The following is a 9,707-nucleotide window of genomic DNA, read 5'->3' as shown; positions in this document are numbered from 1 at the left end:
TACAGTTCAATAAGTTTTATTGAATTTGGATTAATTTTCATAATTTCTTAGAAATGTTTGCATTTTGTTTCCATGCAATGCCGGAATAGAATGATAAGATACATTCATTCTTAGAATTGAGGATTTGTGAGATAACTAAGATTGCATGGCATTGCACCCAGCTAACGCTTTAATATCTTATCAAAAAAATGTAAATAATTACAAAAGAACTGAAGAAACCAATAATTTATAGCACTGTTAGAGCTATAAAAGTTTACTTAATTAAAAATATTACAATAAAAACTCTTACGTTTAACATAAATAATAATGACTAAAGGGAAAAGTCAACTTCGCACCTTCAACTTCGACGCAATAACCACACTCCTCCACATGTTCTTTCTAAACCTGTGCCACACCCATGATTTCTGGTGTAGATAAACCTAGACTTCTAGGTACTAAACCTCTTAACCACATCTCTCCCCCTTAAATATTGAATTAAAATCCAGCATTATCCATTAACCATAATTATCTATTGTCTGTCTGAGCAATAGACGAATCTTTTATTATATGAAATTAAAAATGTTCTTTAACATAAATTGATGTTTTGAATCTCTTGATATATTAATTTTAATAAGTTGGCTGTGATTTTTATGAAAAAACATATATCTTCAAATAAAAAATAATTTTTTCATATAGATAAAAACGTTCACACATCAAATATCAAACTTACAACAATTTCGGCCTTTGTATCAAAATTAACCGTAACTGTATTTTTTTTAAAAAATTTATAAATGAACCAATATTAAAGAGTATTAACAAGAAATTAATTAAAGTAACATACACTTAATATTCTACAGAATATAGAAAATCCACTAACTTTCCTCTTCCTTTCAGAGAGCAAATATAATACATATGTACTTAAACTCACATATATAGTAATATAGTACATATATGTATTTCTATTCATGGACCTAAAAAATTGTGTTCCATATCTACCATATCAACTACCATTGTAAATACTGGCAAGCCTGCAAAAAGTATTGACCGCCCTTATTTGATGCATACTTCCTTCCTTCCTTCCTTTCTGGTACACTTAAAAACACGTAAGTAATTTGATTTTTATTCTTTGATTTCTTAACTTCTAAATGTCCACAGATTTACTTATGTATCATATAATGATATTGTCACCCATACCGAGTTCATTCGCGTATAGTGGATGCCACGGTAGTTTGTGATGTAAGCCAATGCAATAAAACATATCAGGTGTGGTAAGTTCTAAAATATTTTTTTTCCCAAATGTGTTAATAAAGGGAACAATTTTTTGTTTTAGGAAGTGAAGATAAAATACCGGATGTGCTATTAACCTGACTGTAACTAAACACCAGTTTGAGATGTTATCCGCATACTATTACACTTGAGATTGAAACTTCTTTCCAGTTTCTTAAGAACTCTCTGTTCCAATATTTAACGGAAGGTCTAAGCTGCACAATTCTTTGGACAAAAAGATGATTTATGTATCGCCTAAATATCAGACCGTTCTCAATGTGAAATCAATAGCCGATGATAAACTCAAATTGAATACCTATTTTCGCCTAAATTATTAATAAATAAAATTTACGGACGAAATGATAAAAGACTTATTATTAATAAGTAAACAAAGTACTTTTATTATATATAGAAATATAAATATATATATATATATATATATATTGGAATATATTTCGGTATTGATATCAAGGAAGCATATTAATTTGGGATCATTTCACATAGATACCATATCTGGCGTTGAATTTAGAGATAAATATGATATAGAGATAAGCTGATACTGTGGGATGGAAGTGGTTTCAGGTTTTAGAGATACGTTACAGAGATTGTAACAAGAGATGTTTACATATTAAAAAAATAAAAAATATATATGAATAAAAACTAATTCTAATAGGAGCTAAAGGTTTTGCGAAGAAGGCTTTTATTATTTATATGTGAACCATTAATTTTTATCTAAAAGATATGTTATTATTAACATATGACTAAATATCCTTACTAATGAGCCAGCTATAACGCATAGCACTAGATAAAAATGGTACAAATTTTAGAGATATGTTATAAAGATTTCTGCACATCATGGTCACAAAAAAAAAATATAAATACGAATTACGTTTTCCATTTTAGTAGAACCCACCGGTTTTGTTAAGAAGACCCCAAAAAAAGTACTCCAAAAGTTTACATTGCTTTATTTCTTCAAAGCAATAAATAGACGTTTTCCTTCAGTTTTTACTAAGTTCTAACCTCTTATTATTAGAATAAAGTAATAATAAATATAATAACAAAACTCTAATTACACTTCTTATAAAGCTCGAATTGTTATAATTTATTACGGTCTTTGTTTTTATAAGAACATATACTTACGTTTAATATCATAACCTTCTCTTGCCACCAATAATTAATGTTAATTTTTTCTCCGGTCAGCTGATGTTGGTTTACCAACGAATCTATATTTACGCGTACTTTAAATGTTATGGAATAATAGTCTTAAAACTTTGAGAAAGGCTTACACAGCCAAGTATACTTAACTAATAAATGTGATACCAAACTATTCTCCCATTATATTAATTTAGGGAACAAGTAATTTTTTTGTGTTCAAACTCTCTGAAACCGATACCACAGGGTCCAACTTACTTATCTGATTAGGAGAACTGCTCGTTTACGATAACATAGTTTGTATGACATATGGAAACCTGGGATTTGTAGGATTTGTAAGACGAAAATGCGTTTATAAGTGCATCTGTTGAGCAAAGCCTTCACATTATATATTAGTATCTCTTATCTATAAGCTTTACGTTCTATTTTTAGTATAAATTCGGCATTAAGTGTCAAGTCTTACGCGAATTTTTACGACTGCTATATGATATCTCTACTATTTGATATATTATATACGAGAATAATCGCGCTAGTATTACAAAATTTCTTTTACAGTACAGTAACATAAATCGATAAATAGTAATTGATAATTTTAATTCTACATTTTTTCCAAACTTAAATTAAATTGAGTTTTCTTTTTCAATCTGCTTAACCGCTTATATTTTATATGTATTAAAACATAACCATTCACAGTGGCTAATGCTATTGTAAAGTTATTTGCTTTATTGCAAGCTTTCATCTGAACATTGATTTCATTTATTATAACAAATACAAGCACCACTATTTCTCAAAGAGATTCTCTAAGCACATTTGGAAACCACCAAAGACCGTATAAACGGTCTCTACCGGCGATTTGACCGTAAATTAATATTCCACACCGTATTGCATACCTACAGGCACCTAGAGCACAAAATGGAGTAGCCATTAGTAGCTAACAAATAGAAATAAAAATTTCAATTTATAATTCAGTGTTCACCGAAATTCTTAATATCTTTAATACATGTAGGTACTTAATACTTCCAAATCGTAGTTTTCAGCAATAAAACAAATAATTAAAACAACTGCATTATCTACGTCAAGTAGTGGCAAAATAAAGTAAATCGTGTCAAACAGTTTATTTTAAACTTTAGTAGGTTTTGGTTTTCCAAAAAATTTGATATCCCCAATCAAAAAAAATTTTTATTTCATATAATTATAGAATTAAGAATTAGGTTAAGTAATCCTTCCAAACTTTTTGGCCTTCCAATCAAAATTTTCCGTTGCTGTATTACCTACAATATCATATTAAACTATTAATATGAAAAATATAATTAATTAATTTAATTTAAAATGTTGACAAATTATATTAAAAATAAAAATAAAGTAAGTACAGTAGCTGCAAATAAATTTATTGCTGAAATAATTTAAACTTCAGCATCTAAAGTCTTCTCGTTTATTTGTTTTTAGTGAAAAATGTCCGCCAGGTGAAAGCATGTTCACCATGAAAAGGAAAGACTCGGAATTATAAAACCTACAATTCAATTCTCTTGATCAATGGTTTTATTGGTAAGTTCTAAAAACTAAAAATCAATCTTCCAATCAAAAACTTTTATTTCAGGAAAATGCTTCTATTTCCAATGTTGATCAATTTTATTTTATCCTGATTTTATTTCTAATGACGAGTAGGTTCACAACTATTTCTCTTATAAAAATTAAACTAAAACTATTTTTAAAATTGTAGAACATAATTTATTATGGTGTTCAATTATAAGCTTGGCATTAATGTCAACTATAACTCATATACGTCAAATCCAAACTGAATACCTTCCCCCAGACGTGACTCAAACTCGACTGTGACTACCCTTTATTAATATGGTGATGTAGGATAACAGCGAGGTGTATCAATTATGTTGGCGATACCGATCATATGTATCGTATTTACGGTACAGTAGTTTATCTTATAAAAACTATATAAACATTCAATTTATTACAGAATAGCAATTACGCTTTTTAACTACAAGCTTGACATGTCAGTCAAGTTTAACACAGATTGAATAAATCCCTGTGGAAACGGGATTACTTCAAAGTTTAAAACATTCTTTTAATGGTCAGTTGTCACATCTCCTGTTTTTAATAATTAATAAGTTTTCATTGATAATTTCAGTTTAGAAAAATTAATATCCTGTGAATAAAACTCCCAGATGTGACCAAGCTCGACTGTGACTACCCAATATGAAAATTGAGTTGTAGGATCGCAGCGAGGTTTATCAAGTATGATGGCGATACCGAGAATCGTTTTTTCTTAATGCTTGTTTAATACTTGTCTTATATTCGATAATATGGATTTTCTTAAATAAAATACAGATTACGGTACTAGAAAACGCTTGACTTCAAAAACAAAATAAATGGAAAGTTTTAGGTTTGTCTAAATTGCAATGGATGTCTAATTTGACATCGATTACGTTGAAGTGTTATTCGTATATTTATGTCAAAATTTTTGTAAATAAATTAATTGTCAACTTATCATTGTCTTTCCACTGAGTAATTCTCAAGAAACTATACCGTTTAAAAAGTAATGTGTTTCTTAAATCATTTAAATAAAGTTGTGATGAAATTGCGTTGGGTAAACACTGATAAGAACTGTGATGAACATTAACATAAGCCTGAAGAAGTTGATTAGAGAAACTGAACCTGATTTCAAATTATATTTTAGTTAGTGAAAGAAAATGAGAAGAAGGTCTTAATTTAAGAACTCAGTAATATGGACCCCAATTCAAATAAACTAGTAAAAGCTAAATACTATTATATATACTTATAAGTCAAAAATAATTATGTGTCCTAAATAAAATACTCGTATCTTAGTGCGTGAATAAGAACAAATCGTAATATCAAATATGTGGGCGATCTGCAGACTGCGATAAATTGTTGTCAGCTTTCCTTCTAAGTGTGTACAACCACACAACTTAGCGCGATTTGCTGGAAGGATTCTCGTAGACTATAGAAGCAATACTCAGTTTGATTACGTGTATCGTTGTGAAAAATATGAATTATATGAATATGAATATGAGTGATATAATATATATTGATATATTGATATATATTAAATGATCGCACCCAAGTAACTAATGCTTTTGCATTTGAACTTTCACACCCCTAAAGATTAACATAAATATTCGTTTCTTGGAAATAATTGCCAAAGGTCTAAATCCTATAGCAAGATTGAATGTCTCGTGTGCTTTCTAATGTTGATTATTCTGAACAATTAATAAAAATTTTAAGCAAACTTAATGACAGTAAAGTATTAATATTTAAAGAAGATGCCTTTGATTTTTAGAAAAAAATTTGACCGTTCAAATAAAATTTTTTATTCCTCATATTCCCAAAGAGTTTCAATAAGTGAAAATTAAAAATTTCTTTTCGGCCCTTTCATCTAAATTATATGTTGTTGATTCAGTTTAATAATACTTTGACATTACTATTAATTTAAATGAGGGTCCTATTAAAAGATGAAGGTAAAAATGTAACATATTGAAATGAAGTATCTCTTCAAATTCGTTAAGTAGTAAAAGAATTGTATGTCACCAAATTGTAGACTTCTCTTGTATATATAGGTATGATATTTACTATTCAGCTCATAATAAAAAGTCATTTCGAAATTATGGATTGTAAGGCCTTACAGTTGTAAAAATATTGGTAAGTTTTTAAATCTAAAAATAGTATAAATAAATAAAGTTCTTATCATTCGCAGAAAATCATATCATTACATCATTAAACAAAGAATGGGAATGTGAATGGAAACACTAACATATTATGAGTAATATATTGAAATATCTTGAAAATGGTAGGTGCAGTTTTATTTGAATGCTTGCACTCAATAAAGTGTTCCATTTACTAATTTAATTTCAGGTTTTGCAAGTGAATTACCTTTCAATCCGAATCTCACACGAGTATATTACCCAGATGTGACGCTCTCCTTCAATCCTTAGTGTATAATGGAAGTTATTATATATCACTTTATACAATGGATTATATGATTATGAATATGATATGAGTGGTAACTTCTCAAATCTAAAAAACATCAGAAAAACAGTTTCTATCATTTGTTGGACATACGATATCATAATATCACACCGCACTAAGGATTCGAATGAAATTACTAATAATTTCAATCAAATATCAAAATGTATCTAAAAAGGTTGATGTATATTTATTCTTATCCTCAATAAATTTTTCCATTTATCAATCTAATTTCAGGTGTTGCAAGTGCATAACTTGTTAATCCGAATCCCAGACGAGTCTTTTACCTAGATGTAACGCAAAAGTCAGCTGAGACGTCAACATGTTTAGTTGCACAAAAGTTGAGAACAAATCGTTGAATGCATAATATTTCTCAATACTTAATGCATAATGGAAGTTTTTAAACATGATTCTTCTCGAAATAAAGTATATTATTTCGAACAGACGTCCTCTGTTTACCATGTCAACACCAGAGTGAAATATATTTTTTATCTAAATAATATTAAATAAAGTTTTGTGTTGACAATACAACATTATTGTTTTAATATTATTATTTTAATGCAAGATTATTGTTTTATTATTATTGTTTCTGCGCAGATATTGGTAAGGATTTCTATTTATTATTTTAATATTCTTCATTCTAATTATCCACATTCTCAAGTATTATATTTCGTACTTGAAGTATCACTTCAGTGCAAGTATCGTCTACATATTTTATAATTGTGTTAACAGAATGCGTATCTGAATCTATTGTCGATGGAGTTGAGAAAGACACCATTTTCAACTGGATTAATATGCCATAATTAGAGATCTAGTTTGGTTTTAATAAAATATAATCGGAATTCATTTATCGATGACTAAGATTTTGTTAGGTTCTTATTGTTTTACTGTTTCGTGTAAAAACAATTTCATTGTAGATATGTAGTATATTCTTTTTTTACTGCTATCATAAATAAAACTCAAATATACTGGAACTGTAATTATTATTATTTTAATTATTATACACTATAATTATACACTATATTTATAACTTCATAATAATTGCAGTTATAGTCTACAATTTTTTCTGTAGAGGGAAGGGAAAGATATCTTATGTATAAATTAAAATAAATTATTAATAAAACAAGTGAAGCATTAGTAAGCATTAGTAGTATTCCTTAGTTGATATAATCGAATTAACTTTAGAGATAATAAATTTTATTTTCGAAAAGTTGGCTTTGGTTAAAAAAATATATTTACGACTTTCAAAATATTTTCTAATTATGAATATTAAATTGTAGAGTTAGCAAATAGGATGTTAAGTCATATTTTGGGCCCTTTCCATCAAAATTTTCAGTAGAATGTAACGAAATTTTAAAATAAGTCAGAATAAAAAAACAAAATCTCTGAAAGATATTTAAAGTAACGAAAATATCTTAATTTAAGTCCTAACTCTTTATATTTATTTTATTTTTTGTAGAATGGTGCAAAAACGAATACTCTGTCGCACTCTAGAAATTGGCAGTGGTATTCCAAAGCTAAATTTAGTGTTTAAATTATAATGAGTCGGTGAGTCGACAATGAAGCCATTGTCAGAAATTTTTAATCATCACTGGTACGCCTTTCTCATATAGACAAACAATAACTAAAAGTTCGCCGATAGGAGCGCAGTTATTGCATTTCCCGGCTGACGGTTGAGTACTGATATGGCGTTTCTGTATGAGTTACCTAAAACAAAGACACTATAAAGTATATTCATAAAATTTCTTGTGTATATATGCAATCTTTTTATTGATCTGGTAAGCATCAGCTTTTCATTAGGCTTATCACTAACTAATCAGTACCTATTTTCAGTCCAGAATATATTTTACCACATATTTTTGAATTACCTTGATGTAGCAAAGACCTGACGGAACTGAAGCTAAAATGGAATGAACCTGCAACCGCAAGAGTATTTACAAATAGTTTCACGCAGAGAGAACCTTTCTTTATAAGGGTGTTAATCCCTCTGGATACAAATTTATGCATTAGTACATCAGGTCTTAAAACATTTTTTAAAAAAAGTGTTTTTTTCTTTGTTTATTTGAATTCATAAAATATATGTTTTGAAATTGAATGAGCAAATTTTGTGTTTTAATAAATATTTCAGGAACAGCTTAAATGTCTGTATAGCAATATATATGTCATTTTTTGTAGTATAGATTTAAATATGTATCATTTTAACTTAATATTATTAAAATTTGTATTAAAGAGGTCGAATTTCATTGCATTTCTATATTTTTATGAAATAAACAATGTGTACATTCAGTGTAGACATTATTATTATATGTATAAAAATGCTAAGGCATACACTGATCATATTGAATATACCTAGACACTCTTTTCAACGAAGTATTATATATGCAAATTGTACACCGCAGTTCTTGTAGTTGTTTCGAGAGATAGTTAAGATAATCATTAATGGTTTGAAGTTGGTGGTAATCAGACCTCTCAATCGGTACTATGTGCGAATAGTATATAATTTCCATTGTTGCTTTATTGAATGTTGTTTTTTCAACTAAAATCTGGAATACACTATACTTCCACACTACTTTTCATACTGAAAGTAGTTTAGTATTTTCGTGATGTATATATAGTATAGTTATTTTCTTTTCATTTTTTTCAATACATGCTCTACTAACCTTTTGTATCGGCCCACTTGTAGTTGAAACGAAAGGTATGCCCATAACTATCGAATTCTATGTTGAGCATAGTTATATGGCACCCCTGATCAGGTTCAACGACCCAAATGTTGTCCCCATTAGTTGGTACCCATTTTGAGTCAACATCGACATATCATTTAAAAACCTACGTCACTTTATTACAAGCTTAGATGTTACGAAAAGCCTACAAAGGAAACAAAGATGTGGCGCTTACGAAAAGTGTAAATATTCCTGGTATTTGTTTTTTTGTGACAATATCATCGAATAGAACGATTGTCTGGAAGACGCTACAACGATCATGCAACTATCGTATGTAACATCGCTGATAGCGCTGGACCTTCTGACTTCGTTTAGGAATATTATCTTAACAGTTTCAGACAAGTTGGGCTCTCACACAATGACATACAAATCCATGGTGTAATGAGATCATATCTATTAGAATCTAACTACTGTTTTACTTCGTCTAATGTCGAGTATTTGTTGAGAAGCAAATAGCTTATGAATTTTAAAAAGGCTTGAAACAAACAAAATAAATAGAAGATTCTTATCAACTATTAATTAGTCCATATAACAAACCCTTTTCCGGAGACATTAAATGAAACTCAAAATTTGCTTATTCAATTTCAAAACATA

At 28.6% G+C, this 9,707-nt stretch overlaps 4 long non-coding RNA genes across 6 annotated transcripts; all 4 read left to right on the top strand.

The window, feature by feature from the left end:
• The first annotated feature begins 677 nt into the window (after window positions 1-677).
• On the top strand, window positions 678-1,605 carry LOC119671204. Its single transcript, XR_005251785.1, has 4 exons — window positions 678-811; window positions 874-1,082; window positions 1,135-1,247; window positions 1,310-1,605. It is a non-coding gene; the product is annotated as an uncharacterized LOC119671204 (long non-coding RNA).
• A 1,984-nt stretch (window positions 1,606-3,589) lies between these two features.
• LOC119671200 lies at window positions 3,590-4,899 on the top strand. Its single transcript, XR_005251776.1, has 6 exons — window positions 3,590-3,759; window positions 3,844-3,942; window positions 3,995-4,058; window positions 4,118-4,319; window positions 4,370-4,483; window positions 4,541-4,899. It is a non-coding gene; the product is annotated as an uncharacterized LOC119671200 (long non-coding RNA).
• Window positions 4,900-5,751: 852 nt separating this feature from the next.
• On the top strand, window positions 5,752-6,692 carry LOC119671203. Of its 3 annotated transcripts, none has more exons than XR_005251783.1 (5): window positions 5,752-5,888; window positions 5,988-6,069; window positions 6,125-6,217; window positions 6,283-6,571; window positions 6,631-6,692. It is a non-coding gene; the product is annotated as an uncharacterized LOC119671203 (long non-coding RNA). The 3 variants fall into 3 exon arrangements; XR_005251784.1 differs by having other exon boundaries at window positions 5,969-6,069; XR_005251781.1 differs by having other exon boundaries at window positions 5,752-6,069.
• Window positions 6,693-7,661: 969 nt separating this feature from the next.
• On the top strand, window positions 7,662-8,472 carry LOC119671209. The gene is made up of 4 exons (XR_005251789.1): window positions 7,662-7,794; window positions 7,853-7,941; window positions 8,007-8,171; window positions 8,227-8,472. It is a non-coding gene; the product is annotated as an uncharacterized LOC119671209 (long non-coding RNA).
• Window positions 8,473-9,707: the final 1,235 nt, after the last annotated feature.

Source organism: Teleopsis dalmanni, chromosome 1 (genome assembly GCF_002237135.1).
Source record: "Teleopsis dalmanni isolate 2A chromosome 1, ASM223713v2, whole genome shotgun sequence".
NCBI lineage: Eukaryota > Metazoa > Arthropoda > Insecta > Diptera > Diopsidae > Teleopsis > Teleopsis dalmanni.
Note: the sequence above shows the minus strand (reverse complement) of the source record. Positions and strands in the feature narration are given on the sequence as shown.